General features: G+C 40.9%; 1 protein-coding gene across 2 annotated transcripts in view; it reads right to left on the minus strand.

Moving 5' to 3' along the window:
• Window positions 1-7,587, minus strand: part of ppm1ba (protein phosphatase, Mg2+/Mn2+ dependent, 1Ba) — a 39,955-nt gene extending 32,368 nt beyond the window's left edge. The window contains exon 1 of one of the 2 annotated variants that reach the window (XM_042065104.1): window positions 7,182-7,587. The gene's annotated coding sequence lies outside the window, so the exon portion shown is untranslated. Of the gene's footprint in view, window positions 1-3,315; window positions 3,556-7,181 lie in introns of those variants that run through there. The other variant, XM_042065105.1, reaches the window with a different exon arrangement.
• Window positions 7,588-20,026: the final 12,439 nt, after the last annotated feature.

Consider the following 20,026-nt stretch of genomic DNA (forward strand, 5'->3'; position numbering starts at 1 on the left):
GTGGTGCAATTGGCTACAGCACCCGTACCACATTTGGGAGTGCTGTGGTGCAATTGGCTACAGCACCTGTACCACATTTGGGTCCAAGCACCCACGGGAACTCGGGGTCAAGTCCGAGTCGGGTAATTTCTCGATTCCACCCCCCCTCTCTCTCTCTCTCGCCAATGAAGGCAAAAAAGCCCAAAAAATATGCTTAAAAAATAAATCAATAGAATTATATATACTGTATAACATATGTAATTATTAGGGCTGTCAAAATAACTGATTAATTTCGACTAATTAATTTGAGAAAAAATAACTGATTAAAAAAAAAATGAGTGCAGATTAATCGATTCTGTATGACCTTTGACCCCGAGTTCTAGTCAGTAAAAATTAGACTGTAAAATGAAGGAGAGAGAAGAAAACATGCTGCCTGGATCATTGATTGGAACATTTACTTTTAAAAAACGGCCTGATGGTGTTGATAAAAATAAAGTGTTGAAAATAAAGTCCTCTGTAATGTCTGCAGCAAGGAATGTGCTCTATATACATCAATGCAAAGAAATAGGTGTTGACATTGAGGGGAGTGTTAATTTATTTTCATTGTGTCCCCTAGGTCATATCTGTGGCCTGAAATGCCTTGTATGTGAAAAAAAAACTTCTTCCCGAAGCACTTTTGAATAGTGTTGTCACGATACCAAAATTATGACTTCGATACGATACCTGCCATAAATATCACGATGCTCGATACTGAAACGATACTACGGCGAAATCCTAAGATATCTGGAAAAGAAAGGACTCATACCTCCTCCAAGTGTATGTTGACCAGAATTGACCTGCACACTACAAAAGTGCACCGAATTCAACACAAATGACCCATATATATATATATATATCTCTGGTAACAAGTTAAGAGATCACTGCACATTTTTCTAAGGTCATCCTACTGTTGCTGAGTGACATTTGAGTGAGATGATGGTCATATTCAACATATTAAAAATTAAAAGACCACTGCAAATTTGAATATGACCGTCAACTCATTCGAATGTAAGCTTAATGATGGCTAAAGATATATTTTATATACCATATAGGCCTATGCCATAATACATCAGTGTTTCCCATACATTGCCTTATTTGTGGCGGCCCACTACAACATTGACCACCACACAATGATTTTCCAGGTTGTACAAAATTGTGCTTAAATCTGGTTAGCATCATAACCACACTGTGCTAATTTGCTAAAAACTGTTGCATTGAAGTTAATTCTGCAAACCTACCACCACAAATAGAATTCAATTATGTGGGAAACACTGTATATTAATAAATAATCACTATGAATACAAGGAAGCATTGGCCTATAAAACTTGTGCAAACATGATGTCAATGTGCAACTTGACATTAAACACTAACGTGGTTCGGCTCACACATTGAAAAGTGCCGTGGTTAGCAGCAGTGACCGCTATCTGGTGTAAGACATCAGCTGCACAACCAACAGATAACATATGATGTCGCATACACACAAAGTCCTGCTTGCAGATGTGACTTGAAAATCAGTTTCTCTTTCTTTCTCTCTCTCTCACACACACAGACAGACAGACAGACATGAGCTCAGCCCCAATACCACCCCACTTAAAGATATGCCCTCCTGCATCCAAGCACAGTCCAGCTCCGCAATAGATATGACCTCACAGACTTTAACACCCTTCCGATGGCCAAGAGTTTTTCCCAGGGACACGGAGTGCAGCCAGACGGGCAGGTCCAGCTACTCTCCCATGGTGGAATCTGGAAGCCTGTCAACTGGCAGTTCTCGATGCAACGGGATGGAATGTTATTTAAAGGGGAAAAGGAAGACCAACACTTGCAACGAGGAGAAAATGAGAATTGATTATATACACTACCAGTCAAAGGTTTGGAGACACTTAGAAATTCTCATTCCACTCCATATACAGAATACTAGCTAAGAGCATTTGCATTGTTTTTTTAATCAGGGCAGCAGTTTTTGGATTACATTATGTGCTTACATAATTGCAAAAAGGTTCTCGACTGTAGTAGAAACAAATGGCTGATCTTTAATGCAATATCTACATTGCCCATTATCAGCAACCAGTGTATCCAATGTTGCAAAGGCACATTCTGTTTACTAATCTGATATCATTTTAAAGGCTAACTAAAAAAACTTTGAAGAACCCTTTTGCAATTATGTAAGCACATAATGTAATCTGAAAACTGCTGCCCTGAGTAAAAAAACAATGCAAATTATCTCTGGAATCTGGTATTCTGTCTATAATGGAGTGGAAAGAAAGTGTCCCCAAACTTGAGACTGGTAGTGTATATATTGATAATAAAAAAAATATAGTATACCTCATGAGTAGGCTACACTCTTGAAAACATTTTAAATAAGGGGTCACCAGTGCTAAGCTGCTAAACCATCCATAGCACAGACTGATTTTTCTGTAATGTGCTACATAAAAGTGGCACTGTACAACCTTGTAAATTACAAAACAAGATTTTGGGTTTCATTACCCGGGAACATAATGATGTACGAATGCCAATATGAATGTGTACATAAGTCACTTTACAGCATCTGCATAATACATTTATTAAAGGTGCTCTAAGTGATGCCACACGTTTTTTAGGCCAAAACATTTTGTCACTTACTGCAAACATCACCTAACCAAACGCGATCTCTGTGGACAGCCCAGGCTCCAAAAATGGCAACAAAAACAACCTGGGCAAACCTAGCCCATAAAAACATAAACTATTCCAGCAAATCACAGAAGAGATGTGTGTTTAGGAGAGTTTCAATGGCACGGGAGCAGCACGGGAGGGAGGGGGAGGCAGTAGCGAGCTAGCTCTCTGTTTTGTTTGAAAGTCAACAGAAGTGACGTTACCCAGCATCACTTAGAGCACCTTTAATAAGAGTAAATCCTTGTGTTGTGAAAGGACACATTATGAGTCGCTGTTAGGTCAGACATCAGGGGCTGGTAAGCGTCAACTGGTAGGCTAAGTGTCAACAGTCACAGTAAAAGTCGTTCTGACCTCAGCTAACCCAACGGACATCTGCACAGATTCATAGTCCTATGCAAAAATAATGACATTTACACACAATAAAAAGGATGTACAAGCCCTGCATCACACAGATTGAAAGTGTAATGTTCCTTATAACGTCTAGTGTCTACAATGTTACCTGTAACTTTTTATTTTAGAGACGTGGCTATCTAATGACAGCATTCATTCTTCCACCTTAAATGAAACCTGTAACAAATTCTGAAGTCAAAAGGTTTAAGTTGCAAGTGGTGGGCTTAAATGGTGCATGGGTTTAATGAGTACGCTTACCTTGCTTAATACTGATAACCGTAGCCGTAACCATAAAAAAAGAAACTTCAAGAGTGACAAAAATAGATGAATAGAAAATAGAAAGTGTCCACACGCTGGACATATCGTTACAACCTGAAGTATTCGCAAAGTGAGCTTGCTGTGATGCTAGTCAATTTCCTCTAACAAAACAAACCAGTTTTTAAATGTAAAATCCGGTGGAGGCAAGAGGCAAGTTCAATAAACCCTTACGAGTGAAAAGCACCAACACACACAGATAGTCACTTTCTGAAGGTAGGCTGCCACAAGTCTCTCGGGGCAGGCGGCATATGCCGCAGGGTAGGCGAGTCCTGTGGGAGACTTGTCCGAGTTCAAGGATGGCACCCCAGGCCTCGGGAGGAAGCCCAAATAAGCTCTTTGTTGTGTGCGCCTCTCCACGTGAGGGTGAGGAGGTCACTGGGCGCCCATGCGCACACACACACCATAAAACCCAGGACAACTCTTTCAAACCCGTCAGATGAAAGAAGGGGAGGGAGGATTAAAAGGCCATCACTCGGCAGGTGGGGAGAGCGCAACCATAACCAACCTGCATTGAGGGTGTGTGTGTGTGTGTGTGTGTGTGCATGAGAGAGAGAGAGAAAAAAAGAAAGAGAGAGAGAGAGAGAGAGAGAGAGAGAGAGGTGGGGAGGTCCTGCGTGAACCATTTGTGAACAAACAGACCGTTAAGCTTTGACTACGACCCCAGGCCGTGGAGGGTAACCAATGACGACACGCGGAGGGTGACGTGATTTAACATGTGAAACTGAAAATATTCTGCAGTGGGTGCGCACACTGGCAACAGCAGTAACTACAACAGGTCTTCAAAAAAAAAACTAGGGCTGTCAATCGATTAAAATAATTAATCTTACATACTCTGTGATTAATTAATCTAAATTAAATCGCATATATAATTTTTGCTGTGATTTTTGATTATTCAATGGATCATTGAATAATCAGCATTTGTGACATTGACTTCAAAAACTCTTTTATTATTATTTTCACTCTTCAAATAATTGCCATAATAATCTATGATATATTATCACATACAAGGCATTTCAGGCCACAGATATGACCTAGGGGACACAATGAAAATAAATTAACACTCCCCTCAATGTCAACACCTATTTCTTTGCATTGATGTATATAGAGCACATTCCTTGCTGCAGACAATACAGGACTTTATTTTCAACACTTTATTTTTATTAACACCATCAGGCCGTTTTTTAAAAGTAAATATTCCAATCAATGATCCAGGCAGCACGTTTTCTTCTCTCTCCTTCATTTTACAGTCTAATTTTTACTGACTAGAACTCAGGTTCAAAGGTCATTCAGAATCGATTAATCTGCACTAATATTTTTAATCAGTTATTTTTTCTCAAATTAATTAATCGAAATTAATCAGTTATTTTGAATGCCCTAAAAAAAACACAATCTGAGTGTGTCTACACATGTGTCAGTGAATGTGTGTGTGTGTGTGTGTGTGTGTGTTGGCTGCACGGCATCAGCAAATTCTGGAGCCCTCTGAAGGAAACCTCCAGATTATGCGGTGACTGACGGATCAGGTCGCACGCTATAACAGTGAACATGGCGGAGGCTTTGTCTTTCCCACTCCCCTCCCTTCCCTAGTCCAGGGTTTTTTTTTTTATTACCAAAAATGTAATATAGTGTTCATAAATATGTGCTGATTACTGTGTAATTACTATAACCAAGAGATCAAGGTATTCTTAAAAGCTTAGAATGAGTCCTTTATATCTACATAGAGTGGGGAAGGTGACCTCAAAGTGTCCACCAGGTTGCACCGCCATATTGGTAGGGGCAGCCGTGGCCTACTGGTTAGCGCTTCGGACTTGTAACCAGAGGGTTGCCGGTTCGAACCGCGACCAGTAGACACGGCTGAAGTGCCCTTGAGCCTAACCCCTCACTGCTCCCCGAGCGCCGCTGTTGTTGCAGCCAGCTCGGGATTAGTGTGTGCTTCACCTCACTGTGTGTTCACTGTGTGCTGAGTGTGTTTCACTAATTCACGGATTGGGATAAATGCAGAGAACAAATTTCCCTCACGGGATCAAAAAAGTATATATACTTATACTTAAATATATATATTGAACACAGTTTACCTCTCCTTGACGGCCCACACTTTAGGAAACAGTGCTGTAGGCTAACTAATTCAGGCTACTTTGTAAATCTGAATATGCCCTCAGTTTTCCATACATCATGGCATGCCTGCTGCTGTCGTTTGCATGACTGACATTGAAATAGGCTAATAAGGAAGAGTCTGTACATAGGCTACTTGAGAAATATTTAGAGGGTATGTGTCATTGTATGTTTTCGTAGTTGCATGTTGTACTCAAATAAAAATGTAAGGGCTACCGTATGTTGTACTAAGAGTTTGGAAAGCTAGGGGCGAGAGAGAAGTATAAAGTTGGTTGCAATCTGTGATCTCACAGCTTGATGAGAGGAATGTTCATGTCACAAGGTCGGTTCGTTCGCCACTCACGGGCCTCGAACCCGCCACTTTGACACACACACACCGGCATGGGAGACGAACGCTCTAACCACTGAGCTAAAAGCCCAGGCTTCCAACTCAGCGGTTAGAAGCGTTCTTAAGGTTAGGGCTGTGAGGATTTACACGGGCAACTAGCACGCTAGCTCAGTCTGCCTCCGTTACATTCACACAGGATAGCTTTAAAGCAAAACACATCATTCTCCAATGTATGCATCACCTCATTGTTAGGCTACAACGCTGCTACTCTGTAGTGACTACATGCTGCCCTCATGGTAAACTTCATTCATGCTTCCTGGAATAGGCTGAATTTAAGGGCTTTATTGACATACAAATGTAAGATGGTGTATGCTATATAGGCTTGAGATACAGTACAGAGGGCTCGTGTATCACCAAGGACAAAGGCTGATCATCTCACAGGCATTCAGCCATCTCTTTGGAGATCCAAAAGGCCTACTCCTTACCCAGTGGAAGTAAGTTTCAGCTTCTCTCAATGTCTTTGTACATTCAAATATAAACCCTTCAGGACAGACAACAGCTGCTCAATATAACACGATAACTTGGAAATTCAGGGGAAGAAAACGGGGCCTGCTAAGCATTTCTTCCCCACTGTTCCAAACATGTACAATTAAACACGTCAAAACACTGCAAATTAATTTGTAAACCTTACTACTAACTTTAACTTTAGCCTAACTCCCATCTCCTTTTTCTGAAGTACTGTACCCATTACCCACGGTCTGTTATAGCAGAGACTCGGTTTAACCTTAATGATTAATGCTCTGTGGAACTCAGGGGAACATGTTTACCGTTTCTGAAAACTGTTATGAAGCATGTTTTATGCCAACTAGATCCAGTAAATGATAGCAGATTAGTCACTTCATTATAGACAAATTTAACATTTCACCCTAAAGCCACCAAACTGATTACATGTATATGACACGAACCAACTCATGAGACATCATTCTAGTTGCCAATTGATCTGGCAAAAAGGCAAACGTGTAGACTGACAGCGAGACCCCTACTAGCACAGGTTGTTATGTTAGCTAACTAGCTAGCTGAGTATAACGTTACTGGGCCAAGATTGAATTCATGGTGTCACAGGCTTCAACTAACGGTAGCATTCTAGCAGAGAAGTAGTTTCGTCGAGGGGAGCACAGACTACCACGTCTGTTGATACTACGTTTTGACAACAAATTGGCTACTAGTTGCTTACAGTTACCTAGCTGGAATCTGATTCCCCGAGTTACTGTACAGTTGCTTCGCAGCCAGTGTGTTACGAAACAGAACTGAGTTAGCTATATTGCTAGCTGCTAATTCGTGCTAGCTAACGAAATAGTTAGCTACTTACGTTTACGTTTTCAGGATGAAGTTATATCTTCCCTCTCCCCTGGCCACCGGAGGTATTTTCACAACTTCAACTGGATGTGTTATATTCGTGCAAGTAGATGAAGATACCTTTACATGAGCTCGCCAACCAGAACTAATGTTATAGCTAGCGGGCAAGCTAATGCAATCAAGGTTTAGCTTCTACACGACCAATTCTCCCTTAAACAGTTCCCGGTTCCGAACAGGGAGTTGTTCGTACATTTTTGACACCACACCAATAACTCTTTGAAGTGTTATGGTTTAGAGGTTCATTAGCTGTGAGAATGGCTGTATTTTTGGCAAAATGATGAGTTAAATTAGGTCGCTAGTCATTACAAACAGATGACGTTCTTTCCTTCGTCTCTCCATTGATGACCCACAATTCTCCCTGGGCTCAATGTCCAGTGCAAGGGGCGGGACGTTGTTTGCTCATGTCCAATCATTTGTCAGGAACCATAAACGCAGTGAGTTTAAATTGGTTTCTATTCTTGTCGATTAGGTTACAGACAAGATAAGCTATGACTGCGTTTGTTTATCATGATAACAAATTACATGCTTTCCCTTTAGAAAGTTACTGGGCAATATCACTGATTACATAATCAATTTATAATTTACAGAAATGTGTATGTGTAAATGTCTTGAATTTCCCCTGGGAATCAATAAAGTATCTATCTATCTATCTATCTATCTATCTATCTATCTAAACATTTGTATTCATATGCATAATCAAGGTATAGACTTTTGATACACTGCATGACTGTGGCACTCTCACATCTATCTATACTGTATAAAAATAAATAAATAAATGAATGATTCATAACATCATAATAATAATAATAATAATCATAAAATGGCCCTGAAATGTCACTAGACATTAAGAAATCATGTTAATTTCAAATACTTATATCACTGACAACAGTAGTCCAGCCAGGATATTGTCATTTAAAAAGTGAAGTTGCAGCCCTCAACTGATGTTGATGTTGTGTTTTGTCATGTCATGTTGTGTTTTGGCCTGATGCGCCACCCTCCACCTATCTACTAATCACGAAGTCAGTAGTGTTTCAGCATCCGGGTTGGCAATCTCGAGTCAGGGGGGAGGGGGAGGGGATAAACCAGTCTACAGTAATTTGAAAGTGATTACAGTACCAGTTTTGCCCACAATCTTACATATGGTTCCTTTAAGTAAGTTAAGTCCTTAGACTGGCAAACTTCTAGCCTAGAAATCTAGACGCACCCTAGCGGCAGCAAATTAAATTTGCTGCCAGGGCTAGTCTAGCAACTCTCGGTTGGCTTGTGAGCTCGAAAAATTAAACTTCTATCAGGCCAATCAAATTGTGTATAGAGTCGTTAGGCGGGCTTAACATAATGATTGATGGCAGAGTTGCAACGGTTTGGCTTGAACTCCCTGCTACTTGAAAACAAATAAGATAATGTTGCTGTTGGCGAACAGTGTGACACAAGTTAAGATTTTATTAAGTTGGCAAAAGTTTGAACTAGCCAACTAGCTCCGCTTGGGGCTCAACGCATGGGACTCATAGCGCTGTCCTATTGAGTGCAGAGAGAATTTGAAAGACAACCGATTATCCCGCCCCTCGGACTGAGCACTGCGAACGGTGAGTGCCCAGACCCTACATTTTAATGTGGGTCTGGCTCGTCAGGCTAGCAAACTTCAGGAACACTCAGGAATCAGGTGTATTCTGTTACAAGCAGAGAGGGTAAAAAATGGTCTATGGTCTATGTAGGCCATGGCCTCTGTTGGATCAACCTCTCCCTATCTTCTTCAGTTCTCCATCTTGTTCTTCTAACAAACAATGCAAGTCACTTTTGTATGGGTTAAACAAAGAAAGAATTGGCAGCAAAATAAGCCCACGTGGTTGGTTCTCCAGATGGCATCAGACACACCTACTCATTCTTATCTGATCAGCATGAGGAGAGATATCCTATACATCAGAAATATCACTTATAGAACGTTCCAAACATTCTTACAATTAAATCATTACAATCCTTGTACTGAGACTACAATGATCAGGCATGAAAACGGGTCAGGGGTGAAAAAGGTGAGAAGGGCGCGCGAAGTGGGAAATGGCCGTTTCATAGCAAAACAGGCGCAAGTGACATTGTTGCCAATAGCGCATAGCTTCCATGGAGTATGAAGTTGCCTAAAACCAGAGATTTATAAAGAAAACAAACTACAAAATGACTAATTTTTACAAAAAAATATTTATTATTTCTTCTTTTTGGCTTGGGCCCACTTGCGCTGTTTGGCAACATGCTTCAGCCTGGCCCTCCTGTCCTCCTCAGTAATCTACATGAGTTTTCTTTCTTTCTTTGTGCCTTAAGTTATCAGACATTTCTGAAGATTTGATAGGCCTAATGGACACTTCATAGTAGACTATTAGAATAAGTCTGAATATTTGTTGGACCAAACCAGGTAATACATAAACTTGGGTAGGGTAGACTAGGCTTTAATTTGTAAAATTGGTTTGAAATGCAGCTAGGCTACTTACAGATTGTGGCATTGTGCTAGTGTGTAACTTATCAAAACGCACCAGCCCAGTTTAGGAGCATTTAATTAAACTAATTAGTTATTCACATTAGCCTTTGCTGTACTGATAAAGTATGCATATTTGCTTCACCTTTTGTCGATCTACATGGCTCAAACTGCACATATTCTTCATCAAATGAACTCGTTATGTCTATATTTCTGTCCAATATCGCTAACTTTAACAACAGCCTATGCTACGTTGCTACACCAATCTCAACGTCTTTTTCTGACAGAAGTTGAACGTTTCAACTAGCCCACCTGTGACATCAATAAGCATCTCTCCTCGCCGGGCTCACATTCCAGCTGACATTTCAGACGCATCTGTAGTCACACAGACAGGGAGGCTATTCCAGCGCAAGCGTTCTGTTTGCGTTGCATCCGCGGCAAAATTTAGCTTCCACTGTTTAATAGGCTAAATGCATAGGTAAGCAAGATGTGTTCGCGTCTGCGCGTGATTTGTAAACTCAGTTGTAACCCCATACCCCCCCCCCCTACACCACAATATTTTCTCATCGGATCTGCGCGAACCACGTAAGTCCCCTATTTTGGATTCAAAACGGCGAATTTTGCCGAAAGGTGAGGAGTTTTCATGCCTGAATGATACCAAACATGAATACATTTACATTTCATGACATGGATGGTATAGCAAGGTAACATCCTTTGTCTTGTGGATCTGATAGCCCTTGGAACCAGTACATTAGCATTTCATTGGGGGAGGGGAGGGTGTCTTTATTTAATGCCAAGAGGGGCCACATGGCTAACTGAAACTAGTCTTGAAACCCTAAAATTATTACTATCATCATGTCTGACGTCAACAATACATTACATTACATTACATTAGGCTGAAGCATTTTTAACCAAAGCGACTAACACCGTGGTAAACAGTTTAAAGCAATTCTCTCAACAATTCTAGGACAATTTAAAAAAGGTAGAGTACAATAAGAATAAGTGCAACAGTGAGTGCAGTTTGTAAACAGTTGAGTGTCAGTTCTAGTCAGGTGGTAAATGCTAGGATCAGCAAGACTAGTTGTAAGTAGTGCTACGAGAGGAGATGTTCTCTGAAGAGCTGGGTCTTCAGGAGTCCCTTGAAGATGGAAAGGGATGTCCCTGTTCTAGTAGGAACTAATAGTGCGTTCCACCAACGAGGAGTTTACAACAGATGAGAAAAGTTTGGATTGGCCTGAGCATACTGGAGGCAGAGCTAGACATCCTTCATCTGAGGAGCGCAATGGTCTGGAGGTAGCATATGCCTGTATGAGGGCATTCAGTAGTCAAGTCGTGAGATGACTATTGTCTGTACCAGGAGTTGGGTAGCATCAAGTAAGTCAAGTAAGTCCTGATTTTCTGTATGTTGTAAAGTACGAAGTGGCACGACCGGGCGATCGAGGCAACATGATCGGAGAAGGTTAGTTGGTTGTCGAGAACGACTCCTAAATTTCTTGCAGCCCTGGTAGGTGCAACAGACAGGGAGTCAATTTTGATGTTGATGTCATGGTGTATGGTAGGTTTAACTGGGAGGACCAGCAGTTCAGTTTTTGAGAGGTTTAGCTGGAGATGATGTGCCTTCATCCATGCAATATGTCTGAGGGGCAATCCGAAATCCGTGTTGAGACCAAGGGGTCATCAGGTGGAAAGGACAGATAGAGCTGTATGCCGTTTGCATAGCAGTGGTATAAGAAGCCATGTGAATGGATAATCTGTCCCAACGAGGTGGTGTAGATAGCAAAGAGAAGGGGGCCCAGCACTGAGCTCTGGGGGACCCCTGTGGTGAGATAGTGAGGTGCAGATAGCTGTCCAAGCCGTTAAACGAGCGTCCTGTGAGGTAGGATTCAAACCAGGGGAGAGCAGAGCCGGAGATTCCCATGTTAGAGAGTATAGAGAGAAGGATGTGGTGATTAACCGCGTGAAAGGCAGCCGATAAGTCAAGCAGAAGGAGTACCGATGACCGAGCGGTCGCTGGCCTCGCTGGTCGCTGGTGACTTGTCATTTGGACATTGTAGGTTCTAATCCCTTATTCGGAGAGCTTGCACTCTTGTTTCTGACTACGTGCAGTGGAATGTGGATATGTATTACATGGCATCATTAACAATATTGGAACTACAGTGTTTGAATGCCAAAAGTAGTAAATTGCAACAGAGGTGCGATGCTTTCTAGAACAGGTGTAACAACATAGTTGCGTCGTACCATGGTGGTTCAGCAATGTTGTTGCTAATGCAGCATTCCAGATAACTCAGAAGTCAGATATTTCCTAGTTGGAATCTCCCAATTTCATTCCAGACAAACTTGGAGGTCAAGAATTCTGACCTCCTATTGAAAAAAAGTACAATGGAATGCCACTTGAAGTCAGGGTTCACACTTGTGAACTTGGGGTAAGTCGATCTACCCCAACTTCAAGGTTGGAATTGAAGTCCGACTTCCAACATCCAAGTTGTCTGGAATGCAGCATAACTTTTGTAGAAACGCACCCCAGGATGCCAGTCGAACTTAGCCCCATGCACAACATTTGAGATCGGGAAGTTCGGTCTGGGCTTGTTCCTTTGTGGCGCAACTAAGCACGAACAAGAGCTGTTTGGACCAATCAGATTGGGCTTTGTGCAATGATGAAAAGATGAGCAACAGTGTCCATCACGTCAGCACGCTTAGGTTGATTTTGTTTACAACAAAAAAGCTGTGGCTGGAAGCTAGACAGATGGCTTTGTTTACCCATAGGAAAATCCATATTATTTCCATGCGGTTTGGCCTTTCATTTAAACGAAAACAGAGGTTTTATCATTGGAAACGATTATTCCTGAAAACTCCAAAGTGGATATGTGGGAAAACACTTTCATCAAGGGAAAACAGTGTTTTTGCATTGTGACATGTTGTACTCTCATTTCTTTGAAATCTCTGATTGGCCACCTGTTTGCTCGAGGGGTTTGCGACACCTTTCCCCAGCAGTTTTTAGCATTGGTGTGAATGGAATTATTTTCAAAAACGAAGGAGGGGAAATATCCGTTTTTTCCGAATAGCCCTGGTACGTATTTCGTTGTCTTAGATTTTGCTATCAAGTGATGTACAATATATTGACGATCAGAAAACGATTGATTGAAAAATCCAACCAACAGGTAGGCCTACTCTGATTGTTGATTTGATGCAAGGGGCTAAGGGTAGCCAATGGAGCTCAAAGGCGACATTCGCGTCAATGGATTTGACGCTCGAGATATAACAATTTTCCTAAACCTTGGCATCAACACGTGTCTGATGCCGCCAGTGGGCTTTGCTCCGTTAAAAGTAATGGAGTTCTAAACTTTGCCGTCATCGCCAGGTAAGGGGGCGTTGGCCTGGTTCATCTGAAGCTCATTCTATTCACCTGAATGTTGGATCAGCGCAGGTGCTGCTCGGTATAATGCAGTTGCTGGTCATAAGTTTAATTATAGAAATGTAGCCATCATATTTCATAAACATAATGTTGGAATATTATGGGAGAAATCACTCATAATAACTTACTAATCCAATGAGTAAACTGCTTGAAGCCAAACCTTTGTTTTGTGCAACATTACATTATAGATGAGAAGTTCTTCAAAAGGTTTCCCTCTATATATTCTTCTTTCTCTTCTTTATTTCTCTCTCTATCTCTCTCTCTCTCTTTCTATCTCCTTTATTTCCTCTATCACTCACTCCCTCTGCTCTCCCTCTCCTCTCTCTATCTCCTCTATCTCTCACTGTCCCCCCTCTTCTGTCCTTTCCTCTTTCTCTCCACTATCTCTCAACCCCGCCTCTCCCCTCACTCACTCTCTCCTCTCTTCTCTCTCCCTTCACTCTCTTTCTACCCTCTCTCTCTCCTCTCCTCTCTCTCCTCTCCACTATCTCTTTCTACCCCCTCTCTCTCCTCTCCTCTCTCTCCACCTCTCCTCCCTCCTCTCCTCTCCTCACCTCCTGGCCTCTCATGTATACATGCACAATAACATGAAGTGCCTCTCAGGCTTGGTGTTAGCCCACCTGACAGATGGCCAGATGCACATTTACGAACTCTTTGTGGCGATCCCCTTGGCCTAGCCAGGCACTGGAGCTAAGTGACTGATCGCCACCAAGCCTCCGCACTCGTTCAACTGCTCCTGAACAGCCATTGCTATGGAGACTGCTGAGCGAGTGCCATTCATTGCCATGGAAACTATGTGTAGGGCTCTGGACACCAAAGATTCTAGAGTGCTACGCGCTAGAATCTTTGCTGGACACTAGGGGATCTTCATGTTTTTTTAGAAGACCCTCTTCAGCTGTTTCGGCTTGCTTGAGGGCCACTAAAAGTCCAACAACTCAAACTACCCCTTCTGTAAAAGGGCAGGGGGCGGGGCAGGAGGGGACTGGGAGTTGTAGTTTATTGAGAGTACTAAGCAGGGCCGGATTGCCTCATAAGCACACTACGCAAGTTAATTAAGGCCCCCTCCCCTGTCTCCCCTTGAGACAAGCTACAGGTATAGAGTTATAGCGACAGTGTCTCATAGATTAAGAGAATTAAATGGAATTATCCTTCAGGGCATGAAAAATGGAAGAAGAAACTTCACCAGAACAGTGGGAACAGCAGTCGGTATAGCCTACTTGTGTTCGTTTCTTGGTTTAAAGGCGAACTATGCAGGTTTTTTTAGCTTAATTTACCTTAATTTACCTTAACTTAACAGCTTCGGAGTCATTGGAATGGTTATATGACTTTTTTCAGGTTGAATGGTGGCCGTCTCGCTTCCCCCTAGCACCTGTGAGCGGAAAAACCACCCTTGCACTTGCGGGCCAACGGCCTCAGTGTCAGGAAGTAAGCCTAAAACGAGTATAACGAATTGCTTTACTGCATTTTAATATACATACACACCAGGCACCGGCTAGAACAAGGCAGCGATGGAGTTTCTCAGGCATTTGTCATGACAGAGCCATGCAGCGAAAAGAAGCAAAAACGGGGAAGAAATTGCCAATACTAGAGGGAGAGCAGCTTCACAAATTTGAGGAAAAGTTGGTAAACCACCCGTCTTACCTAATTTGAGGGTGCTGATTCTGAATATTTTGTTTACCAAGCTCAATTCTGAGTTCTAAGCTGCATAATCAGCATTTTAACATAAAATAGTGATTATTTTTCCCTAAATTGGGTTGATTTCAAAAGTAATCTCTAAAACCAAATAAAAGTGTTCTCTAAATAAATGTTTGAGCATTAAAGAAGCCATACTATAGTTTATTAACGTATAAACTATTTAATAAACATGTAATAAACTCGGAAATTCTAATCAAAACACAACCATATTTTTATTGCTAACATAGTGAATCACTCGTGGTGGATGCATTTCATCACAATAACAAATTGCACAGATAACCTTCAACTCAGAATATATCCTACAGTACACATGAACTTAGATAGCGGGAATAAGCCTAATGCAGAACTGCATCTACCGTCAGCAACAACCGACAAGTAAAAAACATTTTACTTCTAGTAACACTGGATTTGGTATGTGTGCTTGCCTCCATACTAGAGCTTGATAATGTGCTCTTCTAATATGCCATAGAGCAGCATCACTTGTTGGTGGTAGAGCCTCCGATCCTCGACATCTAGAAAACAGAGTGGCTCTGGCATAGTGTTGTCACAATACCAAAATTATGACCTCGATACAATACCTGCCATAAATATATTGATACTCGATACTGAAACGATATCTAAATCCTAAAATATCTGGAAAAGAAAGGACGCAGGCCTCCTCCAAGTGTATTGAGTAATTTGTGTTGAATTTGGTGCACTTTTGCTCAATTCTGGAATTTAAACTTCTAAACTTCCTACATAATTATTATGACCGAAGCTAGCGAAGCGGTCATATAGGGATTGTTTTTTTTTTTGTTTTTTTCCCCGTCATCTACTTCCTGAATTTTTGGTCAACGATACCCGGGACACCGAACCACTGGGGCACATGAAATTTGGTGGGTATGTAGCCCCACTAGACTTTTACGGAAAAAATTTGTTTCGTCCCCGGGGGCCACTCCCCCCCCCTGTGCTGAGCCCCCCGAACCACAAAAAAAGCAGTTTTTCCTAAATAACTACCTGAACCGTGGCACTGAGGATGAAGAATCTTTTACGGTATGTTGGTCTCAAGGGCCCACATCAACCTGGCCCATAATCACTCATATGTGATTTGCACCCCCCCGGTAAAAAATGAAAATGCAATATTATTCTGCTTTAATCGCCCCTATCTTCAGTTAAGATGTTCAGAACTGCACCAAATTTTATGTGTATGATTGACCTGGCATTCTCTGGGGGTATGCCAAGTTTCGTAGAATTTCATCCATGGGGGGGTCTAAAAAAAATTAGGTTATGTGTACATTTAGTCACTGTACACTCATTGGCCTGTAGATGGCGGTGCACACATATACACATGCACACACACACAGGCACCCACATACTATCGGTATTAGAACGGCAGATACATAATTACAAATTCAGTAGGATTAAAAGAAAGCCAAAATAAATATTCATCATCATCATCATGGCTGCATTTCCAGTATTGGCGGTAAGTAGTCGTTTGTCCACTAGATGGCACATCGTTGCAGTGAGACGTAATTTTGTTGGAAGTTAAAAGTGGGTTGGAAAAACAATGGACGCTTCCTACAAGGACTGTACCGCAGAGAACGTCTAATAAGGATAGGACGATGTTCACATGAAATGTAATTCCCATTTCTTCTTGAAGCCGAAATAAATCTGAGGATGTTTATCGGACATGCTTGGTTTTTACTGCAGGTACGTTAATCTTATAATATCAATAAGGACCTAGGTAATGTTACCGTTAGCGTTGGTTGAGTGATGGAGACCAATTTGATTGATTGCATTTGTAGAAAACTATAAATGCGGTTATACCAAGCAAATTGATAGCAGCACTGTAATTGTATCTTTCGACTGTCATTTGTTGCACGTGCTACAAAAATCATTCTGTGCAATGGAAGATTTACCAACGTTACACCGGTCTGATACAGTTTTGCCTATACATGCGTGAGACTGAGACGCCTGTTTATTTTGTTTTAAGTGCGTGCAGGGAGTGAGAGGGGAATCGATGTGCTTTGATTCCAGCTTGGTAGTTGTAGTCCGTGAAATTAAAAAGCACGTGTGTGTGAAGTATCCAAACAATGACACACCTTAAGCTACTGTGTAGTGGGTCCCATTTAGAAGTGGCTACTTCATTCGCGCTTTCCTTGACTCATGGAGCTGCGTGAATTTTATTACAACTTTTCACCACGATATGGCAGTTTAAGTCCGCTTGATACTGTAAGGCGTAAGCCATTGGTTTCCAAAGGAGATTTTATTTGTGTCGCCAGCATAGCCTATTGACAATTTATGTTGTAAATAGGCCTACCTTATAAGCCTACCTGTAGCTTAGGGAAGCTAACAGCTTTCTATTAGGTTTGTTAGTTACAGTTTTGTCATAACTCCCTGATGCATTCTTGCATTTAGAATAGCCAGAGCGTGGATATCTAAATCGGAAAATTAAACAATATCGGGTGCCTATGGACTAGGCTGGGTGAACCCAGCCTGATATGCCCGCTATTTATTTTTTGATCTTAAAAGATTGAGCTTGGTCTGGTGAAAGCCAGACTAGCCATGGACCTCAGTTACACAATGCAAGGGAACATGAATCAGCCTATATTTGCACAAACAATAACGGACAACAGCTCTTCAACTTTGGCCCGTTAAAATGTGTATGAACAGTCTAGCTACGCATTTCATCAAGGCCCATTTGGACATGTCAGTTATTTGCACCACTGGTTAGATGTAAAACAGCATTTCGTTTCAGACTACTGTTACTTAATTTGTGCATTGACAATAAAGTATTACATGAACTAAAGATGACTACAATCTTATGTAGAAGAATAAACATTCACAAAAAATCCATCCATCCAAAAATGACCTTTGTTTTTGATAGCTGTTGAAAACGGCATGGAAATGACAGAGATTTTTTTGTTTATAAATAAATAAATAAATAAATAAATAAATAACATTATGCTGATGCCTTTTGCTTTTCCCAAATACAATGTAGCCTACAGGTGTAGTGACCTTTCATCAATCCAGTTGCAATGGATGAACTGTGATGAACTGCCCTACATGTGATTGTTTAGTGATTTTAAAGGTTTTATAACAATGCTACATCTTCTTTGGCTATTCTACAATCTATTCACCTTTTCAGCACCAGTAGGCTACTTTCTGTGCAGCCGCACACACACACTCAGGCATGCCAAACAAGCATACACAAAAGTTTCAAGAGTTGGGGATGGAGTAAAATATGGAGACAAATTGAAGTGTGATTTATTTTCGCGGAATGGATGTACAGGACTGAGCGGCGGTCATATTTTGTACCGCTATGCGGTACATCTAGTTATTTTTGTAGTCAGTAAAATAGTAGTTTGTGTGTGATTAAGTCATTTATTGTTTGTTATAGCTCATTTATATTGTGTGATGTTTTGGCAATAAATTACCTTTAAATAGCCAAAGTAGGCTAGATCAAGGTCAGTGTTCAAATTACTGCATGCAAATCACTTAATGCTATGCAGAAGAGGCTAATCTTTAGGACATCTGATGTAGGTTACCCTAGTCCTTCTTGTGTTTATGGGATTTCTTTGACAGTTGCAAAGGGAAAAAAGTAAAGATAGTCTTCTTTGCTCCCAGTGTAATTTAATTAGTACGTTTCAACCACTCTTTGGGTCTTAATCAGATAGGCCTACACCATTATTACATTACATTACATTACATTTGGCTGACGCATTTTTAACCAAAGTGACTAACAACATGGTAACAGTTTTAAAGCAATTCTCTCAACAATTTTAGGACAATTTAAAAACGGTAGAGTACAGTAAGAATAAGTGAATCAGTGAGTGCTGTTTTTAAACAGTTTAGTGTCAGTTCAAGACGGGTGGTAAGTGCTAGGATCAGCAAGACTTGTTGTAAGTGGTGCTATGAGAGGAGATGTTCTCTAAAGAGCTGGGTCTTCAGGAGTTTTTTGAAAATGGAGAGGGATGACCCTGCCCTTGTAGGAACTGGCAGTGTGTTCCACCAACGAGGAACAACAGATGAGAAAAGTTTGGATTGGCCTGAACGTATCTGTTGCAATATCTGTGTGCATTCCTACATTAGGTCTATTTCTTTGATAGTCAACATCATTTGCTACCACATAACAAATACCAAATAACAATACAAAAACTTCTTAAATGTGCTGCAGTCAGATGGGTGTCCTAAAGACATAACTAGATATTGAGCATCTTTTATCAGTGTTGAATGAGCAGTTTTTGCAGTGATCACTACTGGACATTCCACATTGCTAGACAGCACTTGAGTGAGGATAGACTTATTTCCACTTCACAAATAGCCATCGCTTTTGCAAATAATGCAATCTCCATAGCACTCTTCAGCAACTCTCAAACATGCACACTCTTCCATTTTTTTGCATGGCTGGAATTTGAATGATAGGAAAGAGCACCAGTGAGATGTTTTAACTAGGCAAGTCGCCTTTACAGTAAAAAAAATACAGTGTAAATCCTCTGTAAAGACTGACAACTGTTCATAATAGTTAGTGACAAAGTACTTTCTACAGAAAAATGAGCAGTCACCTACTATTCTATCAATTTATTATCAAGGAATCTATTTTGCTTCTAAACGTCATACTGAATTTTAGCTATTATTTCAATTTATATTTTAATTTTAACTTATTTTCATTTGCTACTCGAGGGTCATTGGGGTAATTCCTGTCCTGTCCTACAACATATCTGATACATAAAGAGTATATTAATGCCTTATTTTTTGCAATTCCTACGATATCTGATGGCAAAACCAAAAAGTATGTGAATTATGCTAATTAGCAAGCTTAAAACTCAAAATTGAGCTTGGTAAACAAAATATTTGAATTCAGCACCCTCAAATTGTGTGAAATAACCCCTTTACCGACTTTTCCTCAAATTTGCCAACAGGACTTTTTCTGAATGTTTGTTAGCTATCTGCTCTCCCTCTATACTGCATAATTTCTCTTTAATGTCAACAAATAATCTGAGTATAGTAACGCTAAGATGATCTGTTTATTTGCGTCTGTCCAGCGTGTGTTGCTGGTCTAGCCTACCTTGTGCTGAGTGTGTTTCACTAATTCACGGATTGGGACAAATGCAGAGACCAAATTTCCCTCACGGGATCAAAAGAGTATACTTATACTTACTTACTTATACTCATTGCTGATTGAAGAATTGTGCAAAGGAGTTTCACACAGGTGTATCAGAGATTCAGACTTATGCAAGGAATCTCTACC

Source organism: Alosa sapidissima, chromosome 16 (assembly GCF_018492685.1).
Source record: "Alosa sapidissima isolate fAloSap1 chromosome 16, fAloSap1.pri, whole genome shotgun sequence".
NCBI classification, from domain to species: domain Eukaryota; kingdom Metazoa; phylum Chordata; class Actinopteri; order Clupeiformes; family Clupeidae; genus Alosa; species Alosa sapidissima.